The 22,091-nt window shown below is 32.9% G+C and overlaps 1 protein-coding gene across 3 annotated transcripts in view; it reads left to right on the forward strand.

Moving 5' to 3' along the window:
• EPHA6 (EPH receptor A6) overlaps positions 1–22,091 on the forward strand; it is an 871,253-nt gene that overhangs the window by 573,807 nt on the left and 275,355 nt on the right. The window lies entirely within an intron of this gene.

Below are 22,091 nucleotides of genomic sequence, written 5' to 3' on the forward strand. Positions count from 1 at the left end.
ATTTAGAATCCCACGGATGAAATATGATAAAGAATCATACATAGAATAGTTATATATAGAATAAAAGCAATCATGAAAATGAGAGATGAGAAGAATAGATTAAGGGAAAAGGGAACTTCTAAAATGAAAATATGTGACTATAGTAAAAAGATACTCAACCAATGGATTAAACATTTATTCATTTATGTATAAATTATATATATGTATATAAGATGTATATATAAAATTTATATATACACATAAACAATAATAAGAGGAGACATTTAGGAAATTTGAAGATGTATCTGAAAATGTTGTCCAGAACTCAGCCCAAAGAGACAAGTTAAAGGAAATTTTATAAAAGAAAAATAAAGAAATGTGAAAAATAGAATAATAAAATCAAATATACACTGAACTGGATCCTAAGAAAGAAAAAACAAAAGGAATGGAGAGCATGCAGTACTTAAACACTCATAAGAACTACAAATTTTCTAGAACTGGTGGATCCACAAAGTAGAACATATTTAAAATAGGAAAAATAACTCATGTTAGAGTTAGGAACTTTTTAGTACAACTGCAGCTTATAAAGAAATAAACTAAGAGGACAATTTTCAAATTAGTGAGGCTTATCTGTTACTCTGTTGACAAAAGGATGACAGAATTAAAGCACATTTCTTAGCACAACAGAAAACAAGATCGAAGAATATTACCTTCAGATTTTTGATCAAGACCATTCATCAACCCAGAATCATCTATTGAACAAGGATAAAATAAAGACATTTAGAGATAAACAGAGTTTGTCATCAGAAGACCTACCATGGGGGTGCCTGGGTGGCTCAATCATTAAGCCGCTGCCTTCTGCTCAGGTCATGATCCCAGGGTCCTGGGATCAAGCCCCGAATTGGACTCCATGCTCAGCAGGGAGCCTGCTTCTCCCTCTCCTACTCCCCTTGCTTGTGTTCCCTCTCTTACTGTGTCTCTCTCCGATGTCAAATAAATAAATAAAATCTTTTAAAAAAAAGGAAAAAAAGGCCTACTATGTAGGAACGCCTAAAGGGTGGCTTCAGTAAGAAGGAAAATTATTCCAGAAGGAGAGTATAAGAAGCCTGGGTGGCTCAAGCACCTGGAAGTCATGATCTCAGCATCCTGGGATGGAGCCCCACATTGGCTCCTTTCTCAGTGGGAAGCCTGCTTCTCCCTCTTGCTCTGTTGCTCCCCCAGCTTGTGCTCTCTTGCTTTCTCTCTCAAATAAGTAAAGTCTTTGAAAAAAATTCAGATATTCAGCTTTAAATAGAAGCCATTTTACCAAACTTTCAAGGAACACATCATTCCAAACATATGTAAACACTTTCAAAGAACAGGAAAAAAGAGGGAATTCTGTGAAACACACTCTATATGACCAGAATAACCCTAGCTCAAGGAACCATAGGAGAAATAATTACAGGCAAATCTCAGAAACAAAATTACAAAATTCTAAACTAAATACCAGCCAACAAATTAAACATTATATAAAAAAAAAAAGCAAACCAAAAAAAATGAGTAGGTTTATTTCAATAACACATGAGAGTTTAGCAGAAAATAATTTATAAATATAATTTTTGTTAGGAGATTAAAGGAGGAAGTTCTCAATAGATGCAGAAAGGCATTTGATATCTAATACCTATTCTTGAGTGGAATTCTTAGAAAACTAGGAACATAAGATAACTTCTTTAAGGTAATTAAAACCAAGAAAATATCCTTCTTAGGGAGGAAATATTAAAGTAAATCTCTAAAAATAGGAACTATATGAAAATGCCTATTATCATTGTTTCTACTAAATATTATAGGTTCTAGCTATTTCAATTAAATGTAAGGAAATTATATAACATAGTCATATAATTTGTAAAAGGAAAACCCACATTATCTCAGATACGACTTTCTACATAGAAATTTTCACCAAATTTATATACAAGATGTTTAAAAAATTTGTATCAAAGCATCTGGTTATAAAAGTTTAGTTGCTTTTCTACTTACCTGCAACAAACAGCAAATGTAATTTTTAAAGAAATTACATTTGTAATAGCAACATAGTCTGTGAAGTATTGGGGAATGAACCTAAAACATATCTCAACAAATGCAAAACATAAAACTTTATAACAAGACATTTAAAAACACTCAAGTAAATGGAGAGTTTGCATTCGTGGATCAGTGAAATTGTCTTAGAAAGAGGTCATTTTTCCCTCAAATGATATGTAGACTCAATTCAATTCTAACAAAAAGTCTCACGTCTTTTTGTAGAAATTGACAAACTGACTATAAATTAACATGGCAATGAAAATAAAAGAGGGACAATGAGGGGCACCTAGGTAGCTCAGGTCAGTGTATGACTCTTAATTTTGGCTCAGGTCTTGATCTCAACATGGTGAGTCTGAGCCCCGGGTTGGGCTCCAGGCTAGGCATGGAGGGACAATGATTGAACAAGACATTGCTGATGAAAATAAGTCAGGACTACCTTCCTTCACAGATGTGTAGAGTTACTCTAAAGTTCAGTCATTAATGATAAGTGATGTTGCTATAGAGTGAGAGAACGTGATGAAAGTATCCTAACAGAGAACCCAGAAGCAGAACTACTATGGTATGGACCTTAAGCATATGACACAGGTGACACTGCATATCATTAGGGAAAGAATAGCTTATTTATTATATGATGCTAGGCAATCTATATTGGAAGAAAAAAAGAAAGAAACAAACTGGATTCCTACATCAAACCACTTACAAAAATTAAGTCCAAATATTCTAAGGACATAAATGTGATAAGAAAATACTTTTTTAAAAGATTTTATTTATTTATTTTAGAGAGGAAAAAAAGAGAGAGAGTGAGTGGGGGAGGGCCAGAGGGAGAAGGAGAGAAAAAAATCTCAAGCAAACTCCCCACTGAAAGCAGAGCCAGACATGGGGCTCAAATTCAAGCACTGAGATCACGACCTGAGCCAAAATCAAGAGTCAGGTGCTTAACCATCTGAGCCATCCAGATGCCCCAAGAAAAAACTTTTAAAATTGAGTGCTTTTAGAATATTTTAGAAGAAAAATATGGAATAATATTTTTCTCACTTTGAGTAAGAAAAAGTTTTCATAAATGAAATACAAGTCATTATCATAAAAGACAAATTGATAATTTTAATTAATTTATTTTAAGAATTCTTTCTTTCAAAGACCCAACTAAGATTATAAAAGATAAGCCCAAAGTAGAAGATATGTGCCATGTATCTTGCTAGCAAAGGAATTGTTATCCAAAATACATAAAGGAGCATCTGGGTGGCTCAGTTGGGTAAGCATCGGAGTCTTGATCTCACCTCAGGTCTTAATCTCAGGGTTGCAAGTTCAGACCCTGCACTGGCCATCACAATGGGTGTGGTGCCTACTTTAAAAAACAAAAACAAACAAACAAAACTTAAAGAGATCTTATAAAACAATAAGAAAAAGTACAACCTAATAAAAATAATAACCTATAAAACCTGAAATTGACTAACTAAATAAAATGGATATTATGAGTAAAAAAAAATCAAGCTATATTAAAAAATATGCATGATTTCATTAATGATAAAGAAAATGTGAATTGAAACCACAATGAGCTAACATTTTATACACACTAGATTAGAAAAATTTAAGAAATCTGATATTTTTAAGAATTGAAGATGATGTGGAACAATAGGAACTCTTATGTTGTTAGAATGGGTATAAATTGATAAATCATTTGGGATAATAAGTTTATAAATTTCTTTATTTTCATCCAATGACTCAGCAATTTCACCGCTATGTATATACCTTAAAAATCTTACATGTGTGATTAAGACAATATCCTAGGATGTTTAAGGAAGCATTTTATTTTTTTTTGGTTGGTTTTTTTTTTTTTAGGTTTTTATTTAAATTCCAATCAGTTAATATACAGTGTAATATTAGTTTCTGGTGTACAATACAGTGATTCAAGAGCCCCATACAACACCAGGTTGTGCATGTATGTATGTATGTGAGATATATAGAGATATATCTTCTTTATCTTCTTTATCCATATCTTCTTCATCCATCCATCAGTCAAAGATAGATAGATGGATTGATAGATAGACAGATAGATAGATCTCACATCTTCTTTATCCATCCATCAGTTGAAGGACATGGGCTGTTTCCATGATTTGACTTTTTACATGATTCTGCTATAAAAGATGATATTGTTGGGATGCATGTATCCCTTCAAATTAGTATTTGTGTATTTTGGGAGTAAATACCTAGTACTGCAATTACTGGATGGTGGGATAGTTCTATATTTAACTTTTTGAGGTTTCTCCACAATGCTTTCCAGAGTGGCTGCTCCAGTTTGCATTCCCACCAACAGTGCAAAAGGGTTCCCCTTTCTTGTTTTAGGAAGCATTTTTTAAAAAATCATTTTCATCAAGAAAGGGACTAAATTATAGTGTAGTGGGACATGGGTAATGTAGTGAAAATGAATTGACACTCTGTATAAATGTGCTTGAACATAATGTACAAATGAATGGTATGAACAGTGTAATTTCAATATGTTAAACTTAGAAACAAAATGCAAGTCTCAGAAGACTAGGTATAATATAACAATATTCATGAAAACTTCAAAGACCTACAAAACTAAAACACATGGCATTCATGCACTCATACAGATATGATAATACTTACTTTTTAAGCAAAGATATGCCAGGCAGGGGACGCCTGGGTGGCTCAGTTGGTTGGACGACTGCCTTCGGCTCAGGGCGTGATCCTGGAGTCCCGGGATCGAGTCCCACATCGGGCTCCCAGCTCCATGGGGAGTCTGCTTCGCTCTCTGACCTTCTCCTCGCTCATGCTCTCTCTCACTGTCTCTCTCTCTCTCTCAAATAAATAAATTAAATCTTAAAAAAAAAAAAAAAAAAAGATATGCCAGGCAGGCCTTTCTTGACAAAAGCAGAACTCTTCTAATACAGTGTTCTCTCTGGGGATCCCGAATGCCTGCCTAAAACTTTCAGAATTGCACTGCCATCTGAGGCAGTTTCTACCCAGTCCTGTTTTTTCACCTCTCTTTTCAGAGGTGTTCTGAAAGCTGTCCTTGTCTACTTGATCTCTTTTCCATTTTACCTACACTTGTATTTCTGTCCATAAATATCTTCAGTTTTAGCTTCATTTTGAAATGATGATGGGGTGATTTGTAATCTGTTCACCAGAAGACCCAAATTTACACAATCACAGAAATTTTTTTAAAAATTTACCTTAACAACATATATTCCTTGGAATACTGTTTGTGGGAAAACCTTTGGGAAATGTTATTTTAAGACAAACTTTATTGCTGCCAAGTGTAGAAATTATAAAAACATAAATGCTTTAACTCATTCAGACTTTTATAGTAAAAAAATATTTTTAAATGATATATGTATCCCTTTTTCCTGTAATTTTTTTTTCTTTATTTTCAGAAGGAGGGCTATGGAGAAATAATACTCATTTCCACAGTAAATCACTCCCAATATCTTTAATAAATAACTGTTCTTCTGATGTGTAGTTTTATTTATTTTGCAGAAGCATGAACTTAAAGCAAGAGCTCTAAGGAAGAAAAACTAAAAGTAAATATTTTTGCTCTATTTTTATTAAATTTTAAATGTTACATAGTTCTATAGCTAAATCAAATTACATAATTTATTATAAAACTCTTATTCAAACTGCTGACAAAACCAATGAAGTAGTTATAACTCATTGAGCATCACAAAATATTCTATACCTCACAAATACCCTATAGTCAGAAACATTTTGACAACCTCATTTTTTTGTTTCTATGGATGAAAATAGTTCCAATAAACTAATAAAACCGAAACTCCTTTGACTTTTTTTTAGCACTAAAATACTGTTAAATTTTCCCAAAGCACTAGCTACAAATACATAAAGACGTATAAAACTTCTTATACATTATGACCCAGTATTTCCACTTGGAGAAAAATCCTTAAGATAAAATATATCAATATTTGGAAAGGTCATTCTGTATAAAGATTATATCACCATCACAATTCTGTTTTTTTTTAATGGAAATAATTCAAAGACATAATAAGAATATTATATTAGCTAAAGAAACTACGAATCCCATATGATGAAATTCTAGAATTCAAATGTGGGACACTAACTATCAGAGCATTAGGTAAATGTATGTAGAGCAATAAGTAAACTTATAGAAATAGTTTAGAAATAAAATAATTTATAGTTCTGTAAGATATGACATAATCATATACCTAGAGGTCACCTCATGGGAGTTAAATCACAAATAAACTTTACAAAGTGAGCAACTACAATGTCAACAATATATAAAATATCTTGGGAAATCACTCATTCATTTATCAAAATGGGTTTTATTAAACTCTCAGGAGGCAGACACCTGTATTAGGTATTATAAATATTTGTTGGATTAAACTTCAAATTCTGAAACTTGCAAAAAAATAATCTAATTTAGAATTCATTTTTCAAGTACTTTTCAAGACTAGAATATATTTGGTTTCAAAACTATGATTGTATTTTTATTTGGAGCAATTAAATAATTCTTTTGGATAGGCATATTGAAATCAAGAAGACTACATTCATTACTTTAGTGATATAAAGTTTAAATGAACCTCTCTTCATAAAGCATTCATACTGTATTCTTTTTAAAATGCATTTGTCTTAATGGTTTCAAATGTCCTTCCCTGGTACTGTTGTAAGGGAGGCTGAGTTAACAGCCTATTATTATGTACTCCTTACTGAGCTGTTAATAGCTTTACAGTCTTTCAAAGAATACACCTGCTGCTCATAAAAACATTTATGTTGCTAAAGAATTTGGTTGTGTTTTAATATCATGTATTTGCAGTGACCTTGTAGAATCCATACTAATCTTATTTTTTAGGGGAATAAACAAAAATAGAAATCTGTCCATTTACTTGGGTATCCCAACAGAAAATTAGAAAATAATTTGATCATTGTAAGGGCTTCAGTATCTGAAGTTATTTTTCTTAAATGGTTTTAACTCTCTTGGTAATTTTATATACTATTTGAGTTTGTTTAGATCTTGAGATTTTGTTGTCTCTATATATGTTGAAAAAGACAGGTTTATATTCCTATAAATATCTATATATTTTAGTTAGAAATGGGTGACTTAAATACTATTAGAAATATCAACATTTCCACAGATTGAAAAAAGTATTATAATCAATTTATATCCTCCCTTAAACCTTTAGTAATAGAAAATTGTAAGTCTATAATGAGAAAATGTAAAGTTTTAGCTGAGGAAATATTCTGCAGTTCTTCATGGTTGAATGCACTATAAATTAATTGTTTTTGGCTAAGTTTCAGTTGGCAAAGGCAAATTGCTCCCAGAACCTATGTTTAATCCTTCTATTTCACACAAGGACATTTAAAGAAGACAATCAGTGCAATCATTATTTCCATATGTCCCTTGATTCTTATGATTTCATGGGTATATCACAGCAGGTAGATGGATGAAATCTTTTTGTCCTAATTTAGTTATGCCTGAATGTGTCTAGCTATTACAACTGCTGTTATAAACAACTCCTTGGTAATTTTCCTCCTATTTAGTGAATTATGCATCATAACAGTTTTTATCTTAGCATGTTTAGCAACTTTACATTTTAACAAAACGACCATGTATAGACTTAGTTCAGTTCAGTTTTTGGTTAGCATAATAATGAAGGACTTTCATTGCTGCCCAGCAACAACATGGCAAATAAATGAAGGTAGTTGGCAGACATGTAATCCCTCTCAAATCCTGAAACATGTCACATTCAAAGATTATTACATGCAAGTCACTATTTTAAATCTCAGAATGGTGTCATTGTCCCAGCGAAGGTAACATTAACTAGTCAACTGATCATGGCCACAGAAGCAAGTAGCTGACTTGAGGCCCAAGCCACTGACTCAAAGAAAGTATCTGTCAATTGAAGAAATCTGTAGACATTAGCGTTATTCTCACATATAGGTCTTACCTACATACCTAATCGTCTAAGGCCTCAGACACCTGGACACTTGGCAACTTATCCTACTAACTTACTTGACATTGAATTAAAAAACGAAAATTTCTGTGGTTCTGAGTGATTAATTTACTAACTAACAAAAGCAATTTTCATCCACTAACGTATAATGGAGCTCATTATTAAAATTATGTCTTGGGCACCTGGGTGGCTCAGTCAGAGTGTCTGCCTTCAGTTCAGGTCATGTCCCTGGGGACCTGGGATGGAGTCCCACATTGCGCTCCCTGCTCAGTGAGGAGACTGCTTCTCCCTTTGCTCCTCTTCGCTGCTCGTGATCTCTCCCTCTCTCTCTCATGCTCTTTCTCGCTCTCTCTCAAATAAATAAAACTCTTAAGTAAAATAAAATAAAATAAAAATGTCCTACTCTAAAAACAAAAAAAAAAATGTTTCCAGAAACTACATGGACATCTTTTTAGTAACAGCAACAGCAATAATAATCATTCTACCTTACATTTGAAAACGATGTTCCAGTTTAGAAATCGCTTTCATATACATTCCTATTCGATCCATCACAATGAATTTGTGCAATGGGTGGAGCTGAGGTTTTTATGTTCATTTTTTCATCTTATTATACTGTGGCTTAGAAGTATTATGACACACTGAAGGTCATCTGTCCTGTGAGTCACAGAAAGATGGCCTTGTGTCTCTGCATTCTGATCCAGTGCTTTAAACAGTAAGATCACTCAGTTTATCAGTAAATATAGAAGATCCTGTTAAAACTATAACAGAATTAGAAATCCCTACTTAAAGCCTAGAAAAGCTTTTATCTTCTGATTTGTAGCATAGCTGTCCTCCTAAACTCACTATGATGAAGAAATTGAAATGAAAATACAAATAAAAGAATTCAGTTTGGCTAATTCTTTCTAGGTTATCTTCATAGGTGAGTTTAGATACATAATTTCATTGTTGTAATAGAAGAAATAACATTTTCGTTCTTTCAAATGATCCTCTTGGCTTATGCAAAGAGAGAGAGACTGAATATGTGTCTTGAGCCCACTGGCAGTAATAAATGCCATAAAACAATAATAAATTGTAATCTATCTCAACTTTTGCCAGACTAAGTACTTTGAATTTCAGATGTTCATATACTATGGTTAGGACTGTGGATTATTTATGATATATAGAATCTAGATTAACTGTTTTCTGTTTTCTTTACATTTATGTTTGTCAATATATTAATAAAAAGGGAATATAATATCTAACATACTTAATTTATAAAATTCTTAGTGATATGTGGCTATATTAAAATACTTGATATTGGAAGCTACACACGGTAATAAGTAAGACAATCCAGAGCTAGACACTCTAGATTCAAATCCCAGCCCTAACGTGAAATTCCTGAGTGACCCTGGGCAACTTACAACCTCTCTGTAGGTTTTGTCGTTTGTAAAACTTCGTAGAGTAGCTCTGCGGATTTTCTGAGTACTGGGAGTACTTACAGAGCCTGCCACATAGTAAGTACTACCAAAGAGTTAACATTAAGAAAAAAATCTGCATTATGCTCTGTTTATATTTTCAGTTGATTTGTTTTGACTAATTTAACCTGTCACTTCAAGCTAAAAATTCATAAATCCTTCCAAAGAAACAGATAATTGAGATATTTCAGTTGGGTAAATTTTGTATGTTATGATAAAATCTTCAAAATGCCATCATCAAATCTAGTGACAAAAAATAGGATCAATTAACTACTCCTATAAGATCGGGGACTCTGAAACGCAGATTAATGTTCAATCTACTTGTTCCAGTTACCCATTACTGCATAACAAACTGTTCCCAAAATGCAGTCACTTTAAAAATAACAATCTGTAAATATTATATCTCATGCATCTGTGGATCTGGAATTTGAACCAAATACAACAGGGCCAGCCCATCAATGCTGCAGTTTCTGGAACCTCAGCTGAGTGGATAGAAAATAGCCTAGGGCCTGGGAACACTTGGCGACTGGCCTTGCGTCATCTTCTCTTTATCATCTCCTTTCCCTCATTCTCTCTTCCCTTGCACTCCTGCTTTCTCTTCCTCCCCTTACCTCATGACCTCTCTCTCCAAAGGCCCTCCATGTGGTTTTCTTGGGATTCCATGAAGTTCAGAAGTCTAACCCTACTTCCTATATCGCAATGGAGTTCCAAAACAAAGTTGAAAATGGCCAGTTAGAGGCTGAACCAGTAACTGGCAGTTTTATCACTTCTACTTTACTGATCATCAGTCATAGGCTAGTCATAGGCTAGACCAGATTCAAGGTGGAGGGGCAGCGTCCTGACTTTTCAGTAGGAGGAGTGTGAAAGAGTTTGCAACCATTCTTACTCACCATATTACTTGATTTTAAACCTGCATAATATCACATTATGTGCTTTGCTTCTAATTTATACTAATGTAAAAAAAATATTTTTCAGTTCTGGGCCAAAGCAAATTTGTTCATTTTGAATATGTATGAAGTGCTGAAAATTCAAAGTCTATTTAAATAATTATATCTAAAAATATTACAGAGCAAAACAACAACAACAACAACAACAACAACAAAAAATAAACCATTCATAAAAGTAAAGAAAAAAGAAAACTTCCGCAAAGAAGTTTTTCCAGTTCTTTGAATTTGGACTATATATTGTGTTGTGTCAGTGTATTCATTACAAATAAAATAGCTATACAGATCAAATTATCCAAACTTGGAAATAAGGAGATATCTGCTTGCCCACCGAAAAAGCATCCATTATGAGCACCACCAACTCTCCCAAGTACAAACTGCATAAATATTTAAAATGGGCAACATCTGTGGCCACAGAACAGTGACAGCTTTACTATGTTGGGATTACTTTTCCTTTTACCCTCAATTTAACTTATTGCTTCATCATATGTAGTTTTCTTTCATTCTAACTTGATTTCAAAACTGGTTTATGCATATGAGAAAATAAATAATATATATCCACCGTTTGATAAAGATAAAGATTAAAATGATGTTCTGGGAAATGAGTTTGCTTTGCCTTCAATTCCTCTACATTTATTTAACACTGTCTGCAGTCATTGATATATTTACCAGTTCCTTTGGTTTGAAATATCCATGTTGGAAATAAAAGAAGAGAGTGTGTGTGTGTGTGTGTGTGTGTGTGTGCATGTTTTCTGTGGGAAAGTGTCAACGACAGCAATCTATTGCTATTATATTACTTATTTTCTCTCAGGAATGAAATACTACTTAGTTTTCAGTCACAGTATCTAGATAAACTTACATTTCACTATAAATCTTGAGGCATTCTTTTGATGCACATTTTAATATTACCAGTCCTCTGAGGAAATTCAAAATCAATGACAGAGTTAGATCATTAGCTGAGAACATTGCGTTATTTAGAGCATAATGTGATACATTTCAAGTCAAGATGATATCACTTCTAAAGAAAGTTTTAAATCTTTTGGGAGGTGGGACTCTGTTCCTTGAAACTTAAATTACTCTTTGTAGCTTCGTAGATCAATCTTAACAGATATCTTTGTTTTAATTTTGAACAAAACAAATATATCTGTCACCAGATCACATTTAAGACCATAAACAAATATTAAAAAAGTTAAAGTTTCATCATGGTGACAAAAGCTATTTAAATGGAAAAGATAAAAATGAAAAATAAATCTGCAGAAGGTGCTTCTTTCTTATTCCAAGTGAGGTTAAGGAATTTTCATGCTTGTATATTTAAATGACTTTCTGCTTTCTTTTCAATGGGAGAAGCAGCCCTTATATCACGTTTTGTGGCCAATTTGGACAAATGCAAGACTTTACCTGCTACTTACAAATGATACTGTTTCCAGTGGAGGATTTTGTACAAACTATTTTTGTTTTGTTTTGTTTTCTTATTTTACAAGCATTCTCCTCGGGTGAATTCTACCCATCTTAACTTTCTTGTTTACTTCCATTCTGTTGGAAAATCTAGCAACCATCAGTTGGTTTTAGAGGCTAGTCACCTTCATTTGCTCTAGTTATCTCATTTTCAAAGATTTGTCTTTTGCTATCATTTATTTTTCTTACCTATTATGTATTTCAGTTAGCGCTATTGTGAAAAATCTGCTTTATATTTTTGCTTTTTAAAAAACAGATTCTCTTTTCTAGTTTTGTTATTTTTTAAATTCACATTGCAGTTAGGTAGAATTAATCAAGGCACCATGCATGACTTGCCTTTCTAGTTTTATCCCACTGCATTCATCCATATTGTTCTAATAATTTAACTTTGAAAACATTCAGTTTGAGATTTAGAATACCAATTATATTTGAAGAGGTCAACATGTGTGTATTAATGTTTCAAAATATATTTAGTGTTCTTTTTCTCTCTAGGTGTCATTTATTACTAACTTATCCTAATTTTATTTTCAAAGTTGTTTTTAACCAGCTTTTAGGTAGCTGTTTTAATACTAGGTCTAAACTACAGACTTCAGGAATTTGGAAATTTTTCTAAAAATGTTTAGTTTAATTATAATCCTTAAATACTCTTCTGATTATGATTTTTCCTTCTCATTTCCTCCCTTTAGATAAAACAGTCTTATTTTTATTTTATTTTTTTATCTTATTTTATTTATTCAATACTCTAATAAATATGATTTTTAATGTCTTATTACATATATTTCCTCCTTTTTCTATCTGTATATGCATTACTATAACCAAATTTACATTTTTTAAAACACATACAAAATTACCAAAAGCACTAAGAATTAATTGCAAATTTTATAATATACTTTTAAGAAAATCATTAAGGACTTTTGAGTGGGAGGACTTTCTTCAGGGATAGCTATCAAGTCTTAAACATTTAATTGTTGCTTGAACACCATTATAAATATTTATAGAGTTATAGAACACAAAAGAAGAGCCTATATCTTATCTGTACGAAGGTAGGTTACATGAAGACAGATGGGAACGTTAAAACTGAATAAATATTAAGAGAAATGTATTAACAGATATTTCAACAAAATCTTAGGTTTTTATAAGCATACAGTTTTTGCAAAATATATTTTGGTAAGTAGAATCTTGGATGTTCTCCACAATGTTCCTAAAAAAACCAAGCCAGCTATACTGACGTAATATTATTGCATTTCCATTGTGGATGTACTATAAGCCTGCAAAACAATTTTCTCATCTGTCATTTGAATTGTCATTAACTTGTGCAAGCTGATTATAAATTGTTATGCCAATAGATAAAATTTTAAATCTAAACTTACAGAGCAATAATTCATTAATTTCTCTATTCAATCATTTGGCTAATATGAGAGCCTATAATATTCTAGGTATATTAAGCAATGGGAATATAAAGGCTAAAAGGAAAACAAAACAAAAACAAAATTTCTTTAAAGACCCCTCATCAGCATCTGCAGAATTACTAACTGTAATTATTATAATTATTAATTATAATTGTTGTTATATTTGTTGGGAATATAAAGGCTAAAAGGAAAACAAAACAAAAGCAAAATTTCTTTAAAGACCCCTCATCAGCATCTGCAGAATTACCTTAAGGCACAAACCTATCATTGCCCCCAATTAAATGTACCACTTCCCGATAATAGTCCTAAAATAAAGAAATTGTGCTATACTACACATCTGCTGGAGCCTGTAAAAAGGTTTTACACATTATTTTTCTTTATCCTTACAACAAGCTTGGCCCTTTGAGGTGATATAACCTTCCCAAGTTTCACAGATGAACTGGCTATAAGTAGAATCCCACTGGTCTCATCTTAGGACCAGTATTTTCTAAACATCACACTATAACTGTTTAACCATTTCTCCTAATAGTATATTTAGCTACTCTTTCAAGCAGTTAATTATCTACATATAAGTTTTCTGATAATCAATTTTAAGTGTTTAATTCCAGATCAATATTTTTCTATCATCAGGTGTCCATTTGTGCCATCTCCTACTATTGCTTAACATTTAATGTTCAAGGAATACATTTAATTTTCACTAGAGGTGAAACATGATACATATTGGTAAGAATATGAGAAAAAATCATGAATACATTTCAAAGTGATTTGGGGTTACCTCCTATTTTGGACCACTGGGGCTAATCAAGAGTTGATTGTTGTAAATTATAGCCATGGTAAGCTAAATGATACTTCTCCTAAAGTGCTGTCAGAAAGTAGTTGTGTGCTTAGAATACTGGCTTCTACATTTTTCTTACATATGCATCATTAGTAATTTTGTTATAGCAGTGGCCAGTTTTTACCTAACAAAACATGTCAGAACACTCTACCCACTAGTGTAGAACATCCTATCAACAAGCTTGTTAACCCCTTCATCTTCCAAATTACAATTCTGTCTTATGTACTTCAATAAACGTGAGAAAAGAATAATCATTCTAGCTTCTTTGTGTCTCTGGGGCAAATCACCTTTGTTGAGCACCAGGCCCATCTCTCCAGCTGGTGGGGTTAGCTTTGATCTGCTCACAGGAGAATCAGTGTGAGCTAGAAGCCATCCCTTGCTGCACTCCTACTTGGAAGCAAAAGTTTCAGCATCCAGTTCCCAATCATATGTGAGCAGAACTATATCAGATGCCCTCTGTGTTAAATAATTTAGGTATTCTGTGGATATCAATCACTAGACGTATATTAAACTCTAACTATGCATCCAACCCTCCTTTGCTTTTTTGGTTTTGGTTTGTTGAAGAAAATACAGACCACATGTCTGAAGAAATTGCAGTCTGCTTGGAGATATGTATGGACACACACTGAAATAACTAGAAGAAGGGACCAGGTTGTATAAAATTATTTCATGATTCTTTGAATCATTCTTTGAAAATCATGTAACAAAATAAGAAAAAAATTAAAAACCTCCCCAACTCACCCCCAAAAGTTATTCATTTGAAAATTTAAAATATAATATTAAATATCACCTATTAAAGGGTAACAAACTTAAATTATAAATTATTTTAAAATAAAAGACATTGAGATACACATACATTCAAACCTTTGTGATATGACCAATACAGGAAAAAAAAAAGAAGGCATTAACAAGTTTAAGATTTTTAAACAGTAATTAAATGGATTCAATAAAATGTGTTTGATTTAAAAAAATCAAAACCAAGTTCTTAAAAGACTGAGTTCCTTTTAAAAAATAAAATCTTTCTAAAATTCAAAACCAAGTTCTCAAAATAAACAAGCTTGCCAACGTGGTGGAAAATGTTACTTATGAAAGAGATTTTTAATGATGAGACAAGACTAGATATAAATTTACAAAAATAAATATAAAACAAATTTAATAGATAATTTTCTCTTAATTACCAAAAGTAAACTAGAAGACAATCAGAATGTAGGATAAAATAAGTTTTAAAAGATGGTTAATATCTACTCCCAAGATGTTCCATTTCAATTAAATTTTCAAGAAATAGATAATTCCCATGTTATATAATTTTTTCCAGAATATTACTAAGGGGAAATTTTCATAACATTCTCTAAATACAATTTAATCCAAATATCACAACCAGAGACTGATAATAAAAATGGGAAAATATAAGAAAACTCTAGGCCAAGATCACCTATAAACATAGATTTAAACATACGAGTGAAATATTACCAAATTGCAACCAAAATTGCAATAAAAATTTTGTGAACAAAAATTTACTATTAGAATTTATCTTAGGAATGCAAAGATAGTTCTTCATAAGTGAAAGGTGAAAAAACATATAATGAACTTGGAAAATACAGATAAATTTTTTGTAACATTCAGAATCCATATCACATTTTAAAAACATAATACAAATGCAATTACAGTATAAGAAAAAGGAAGAAAAGTCCTCAACTGGTTATCAACAGAAACCTAAGTCAGATGTGATTATGTTTAACAGTTGCACATTAATAGCCATTCCATCAAAGAAGAAAGGAAAATAAAGTTCCTGCTTTTACTTCTATTACACAATATTCTGCTAAAATCTTAGCATTACAATAAGAGAAGAAACGTAAGAAATTTTCCTTTTGGTTTCTGCAATAAAATGTTATGGATTTATTCATACAGGTTTTGCATAATTTTATCATATACTCAAGTATTATAAGGTTTTTGTTGACATAGTAACTGGAATATTTAAAGTAGAATTTTAATTGGTCACTGCTAGTATATAGGAAAACCACCGATAATTGTATGTTGGCTACCTAGCTGACTTCGCTTATTAGTTGTGAATCTTTTCAGTTAATTCTCTAGGGACTTCTGGGTAGAAAATCATACATGGCAGATAGAAAATGAGGTTTATTAGTTAAATCATTACAAGAGACAGTTCCCCTATAGTAAGGAAAAAATACTGGTTTCAGTTTTCAATAAGATAATTAAGTTATGTTTTAGGAAGAACCTTTCTGTATACCTTAAGGTTTGGTTAGAGTTGAGTAAGATTACTTCTCTTTAAATATTTCTTAAGGGGCACCTGGTGGTTCAATCAGTTAAACATCTGCCTTGGGCTCATGTCATGATCCCAGGGTTCTGGGATTGAGCCCCAGATCTCCTGGCTCCTTGCTCAGTGGCGAGTCTGCCTCTCCGCCTCCCTATGCCTGCTGCTCCCCCTGGTTGTGCTCTCTCTCTCTCTGTCAAATAAATATATAAGGTCTTTTTTAAAAATTTAAAAAGAAAGATATCTTAAAAAAGATTAGATCAGCACTTCAGTGGGATAAATTCAGGCAACTAATAAAAGAATAGAGATGGATGAATTTTTTAGTACTATGAGCTCTTTTATGATAATGCCTATTTTACAGGCATGCTAATACTTCAATTTCTATATTTATGCCTACTTCTATAGCACTTGGGAATCCACATCAGCAATCAACAGATTGCATCATCAAAGTGAAGATATGAAGAATCTTAAGAAATCTTTCAGCCAGAGTCTGATATACAAGTACCTGCCTCCATGTAGTGCTCATTCATATAGGGACCTGTGAAATCAAATCCACCAGATTCAGTAGCTCTCTCCTTTGGGAAACAAGCATTACACCCTGAGCAGATCTAGTACTCAAGCTTTCCTTTTTCTAAGGTCATGTGAAAGAACTTTCTTTCAATCAAGTAAAGTATTTTCAGGATTTGCTAATATCGTTGTTTAGGCAACAAGATTCTATGATAACCATTCAAACTTTGTTTTTAGGCCATGCAATTCTTGATTTGTCAGAAAAAAAAAAAAGATCTTTCTGCAGATAGTAAATCATGTTCTAAATGTGGTTTTAATTTGTTTAGTTTTGAGAGGATTATTGTGGAGATGTCTCCCATGGGCTTCTATCATGTATTGTTTAAAGAATGTGTGTTTGCCTCTGGGACTGAGAGGCAGGGTGAGAAAGACAAACATAGAAATGGAGAAAGACAAGGGATTAAAAAATGACTTAGGTAATCCCTAACAGAGGCGTTAAAAATCCACTTGGAGTACTGTTTTATTTTCTCAGGAATTATAGCTTCAGTCTGCTAGCCAATAGAACAAGAACTTTACCATTGGCTTAATTAGAACATTGCTAAAATAATAATGATAGCAGTAAATAGTAATAATAATGACTGTGATAGTAAAGTGCTGATTTTTTGGCCTATTTCTGATCATTTTACACTTGGTATGACTTGAAAGGATAAAAGAAAATCCAGCAGTTCTTTAATCTGTCCTCTTAGTACTGTTCTATGAATAAAGCCATTCAGGTACCTTCATACATCAAAAATTCCAGAAGGATCTCCTGGACTTCATCAAATAAATTGTATTCCCAGCCCTGAACAAAAATAATTTATGTTCCATGCAAGATTAGGTGAGTTATAAGCCCCCTGTATTTCCTGGAATCTGTCTATAGGACCCACTATAAAAAAGAAAAAGAGAATGAAAATAAAGACAGGATGCATAGATGTGTTAACCATAGTAGAAAATAATTTTATCTTTGAAAAAACTAGCTAAAACCTTTATTGTTGATAATTGTCTCTCTCATTGAGATAAAAATATTCTGATGCCACCAAATCATTACTATCTGGATCACAGTTTGTTTTAAATTTGAAGTTATTTCTAGTGGATGATCAAAAATGTAAATGTAAAAGGTAAAGACATGACCTTGGCTCAAAGTCTAATTTATTAGCGTATTTGTCCTGGACACATCTGTCTTAATTGGATATAGTGAAAAAGCACATCTTAAATGGGAACTTTTAACTAGTTATGTGACTTTATTTGGTAAGTGACTTATTCTTTTTTTGACCAGTTTCATTGCACGTTAGGTGAGAATAAAAATATCAGTTCTTTTGCTTCACGCCGTCTTTAAGAGCATCATATAAAGTATGTGTATTGCAAAACATTACATAAATCATGGTTCTCTTATGATTGCTAATCTATCTTTATATCTAAATATTTGTAGAAAGAATGTTATGACAATTTTAATCACACCTATAATCAATTAATTTAAAATTAAATAGTAAAACAAAGACAAAACATCTGGCACAAGTCTCACTGGACCCAAAGATTTTAAGAGAAAGTAAACCAGCTAAATGATGACCACTTTGTGGACCTATTGATTCTACTTCCACTGATGGGAGTGGTAAACCAACAATGAGATAAGGAGTGATGAGAATGGGTCACAGTAGAAGAGAGGGGCCTTGTATTTCTGACATAAAAATAATCATAGAATTTAATTGCTTAGTTAGAACTTTGGTGATTATGTACCATACATCTGTTAGAGTGCCCTAGAACCTCCTTAAATATAGTAGGCATTCAGGGTCTCTGGAATGAATGAGTTTGCAATATGAATAAGTCAAAGTCTTCAAGGTGACTTAAGAAGATACATAATGTAAGTAGAACCAAGACCAAGCCTAAGGCAAGAAAATTCCAACCCAGAATTCTCTACATGCTGCCTTTTGTTGATACAGGCCATCCTACCACTGATTTTAGAAAGATGTAGCCATATGAACTGAGCACCTTAGCCTATTTCTTTTCACTGTTATGGTTTTTAGGTTAAATGCTAATAGGATCCAGAATCTGGTAAGAACATCCCTTTTAGTTACCTTGAAGAGTTGACATCTACAGAGATAAAGCTAGATTCAGTAGTTTAGGTAAACAAAATGTTGAATGTGACAGTAAAACTAGACTCCCCCAAAAGCCTTGATTCTCAGCAGCTCAGAAGGAGCAGTGCCTGAGTCTAAGCTGTAGGACCTACTCATGGAAAAAGAACAGGAAGTGAGGTCAACATCTCTAGAGATCAGGTCATGCACATTATGTTTGACAACAACTCATGTTCACACTATTTCGTTCTGAACTATTTAAAGAATATATATAGATACAAATATATAAAATGGAAATTATATATATATATCTAATTTTTAAATGATATGCATAATGATACATTAAAATACATTATTATTAATTTTTTTCCTCACAATTGGTGCTATTACTCATGCTCATCCAAGGAGAAAGAGTGCAACAAACAGTTTTACTTTCAACAGCAAACATTATGCAAAAGACTGCCTGTGTGCTCAGCCATCAGCATCCACTATCTTATTCATAGTTCAGTGCAACCAGTGGTGTTTTGCTTCACTTTGTGCCACTTACTTACTGCCTGAAAACTTTTCTTGAACCATGAAACTGTACAAGTGACAATCTTAGATTTGTCTACCACAAAGAATTAAAAAATCATATAGTTTTGCAAATACTTAGAACTGATTGATAATACACCATAGGAACTTACAGTGTCGTACTTAAAGTGAAACTTGTAGACTTTGTATATTTGAAAAAGATATATTGACAATTAATGAATTAAGCATGAAATGCAGGAAGTTAAAAGACTGAATAATTAACACAAAGAAACTAGAAGGAAGTAAGAAAATTTATAGTAAGAGCAGATATTAAATGTAATAGAAGACAAAGATGCAGTTAGATAAACAAAACCAGAAGTTGTTTCAAACCTCTGGAAAGCTTGATCAAGGGGGAAAAAAAATACTAAATTAAATAAAATTAAGAACACAAAAAGGATTTCACTACAGATTTAGTGAAGATGAAAAACATCTTTAAGTGCTTTATGAACAACAGGATGGATTACCTAGCAAATTGAACACATGCATGTCATAAAGCCAGCAATTCCACTGTGGTACAAACTCCAGAAAAACTTGCACACATATCCCGTTCGAACATGTCCAGAAACCAGCCTGTGAGGAGGAATACAGTGGTCTAGATGGTTCTGTGGCAAAGGATGGTGACAGCTACTTAGAATTGGAGTTGATATATCAGCAGAAGCTATTAGCCAAAGTTCCGGGACTAGAGGGTGCTATGATTGTAATGGTGGTGCTAACTTAGTTTCCCAAGAGCTTGGAAACACCAGGAAGGAGACTGCTGCACAGTGGAAAGAAGAAACCTTCATGAGTGCTGTTTTCCGAGTCCCCCTCTTTGGTATGCTGAGAAGTGGCAAGATGTTGAGACAACAGTCATCACAGCACGGCTGTGATTCAGGCTGAGGAAGCATGGAAGCACATTTCCTGCTTGAGGATTTGTATTCCAGAGATGGAGCAGCTACAGCTATACTTTTGTATATAACAGCAGAAATGCTAAAAGTTGTTGGCAAAAGGTTTCCTTTCTTCCCTGTAACTTTACAAAGTAAGAAATTATTAGTTAGCTACATTTTGATGAAGGAACAAAGACAGTGTGCCATTGGCGTGCTGCCATTCTAAGAGTAGATTTTTGAAATCTGTATCTTCTCCCTTCATGATAAGACGAAGTTTATTTTTTCAGGGCTTTCAAACTTCTTTCTCAGTCATCATTTCATATTGTGAACTACCAATCAAAAGACACCCTTACATTGCAAGAAATTCTGTAAAAGGTGGACTATTCTCCTGTATGTGAGATTGAAAATCCAAAAAGTTTGGCAAATTTCTAACCAGAAACAACATCATCAGAAATAGTGCCCAAGCGTTTTTTTTCCTCCACTCTGCAATATGGTGTTAAGCTCCCTAATTGTAAAGTCCTTGATTTATCTCCTTTTAGCGCATAATTGATTACTACCCTCAATGATTGTACAGACTTTATTTCTTTGGATTTTATGTTAGGTAGGTATATACTTACTTTCTAAACTCAAAATTAGAGATAAATATAAACTGCTGTTTGTCAGTTTTGTCTTTTTTAGTTAAAATGTTGCTATTGTTAACTCATTTTTTTTCTTTGCACTTTGTGTTCAATAACTAGTTCTATTTGGGGTATAGATGGCAAATTCAATTCCTCAGCTAGACTCAAAAAACCATGTAGCATATAATGTTCTGACAAATAGGGCCATAAAATTTAAAAATGATCTTTAAGAATAGGATATTTTTCACAAAAGTAGCTTAAGGGAAATGATCTTCATAGTTCTAAATCTTAAAGCATCCCCAGCAAATAAATGGAGTTTGACACATTGTACACAGGTGTAGATTTTTATAACTTCGTTTGTTAATCTGGAAGATCTGAACAACAGAGATTTTCAGGGAAAGGCTAAATGAAATCTTGATGAGAATATTATAGATAGAATTTAGACATCAAATGAGTGGTTCAGTTAATGATCTTGAAAGTCATTTCCCTCCCTGAGAATTTCTATTGTTAGATTAATGAGAATAGTGGAGAATTAACTTAAGGAACTGGTGGCCTACTTTGACTTATGAATTTAGAAGAGTTACTCATACAAATAACTATTTTTTTTCTAGATACCATATTAAAATATCATTATAAAGTTACTGAACAGTAACCCTGTACAAAAACAGTATTAAATTTAATTTGTCTCCACCACCAGCATATTATGGACAGTCTCTTTTATGTGCGGGTTAAATGAACTATCCTGTTCTAAGCTGATGGGCAAGAAAGCCCCCTTGAAAGACCCTGACTGACCAAATCATGCAGTCAGCTGTGGAAAACCCTTCCTGTTAGTGAGGAGAAGTAGTCTGGCAGTTAACTTCAGGTGACTGGGAACCTAGCCTCCATCCCTGCCTCTAGTTCTGCAGGTGTGGTAGTCTTTCATACCTTTCTGGGACTTTGATGCACCTTCGTGGGCAGACTGTTTTAAAATCTACCTCACAGGGGAGCCTGGGTGGCTCAGTGGGTTAAAATCTACCTCACAATGACTTGTGTAACTTGTGCATCTTCTAAAAATAAACTGTGATATCTGGGGGAGGCGTCA

The sequence above is a fragment of the Neovison vison genome, chromosome 6, assembly GCF_020171115.1.
Source record: "Neovison vison isolate M4711 chromosome 6, ASM_NN_V1, whole genome shotgun sequence".
In the NCBI taxonomy this organism is placed as follows: Eukaryota; Metazoa; Chordata; class Mammalia; order Carnivora; family Mustelidae; genus Neogale; species Neogale vison.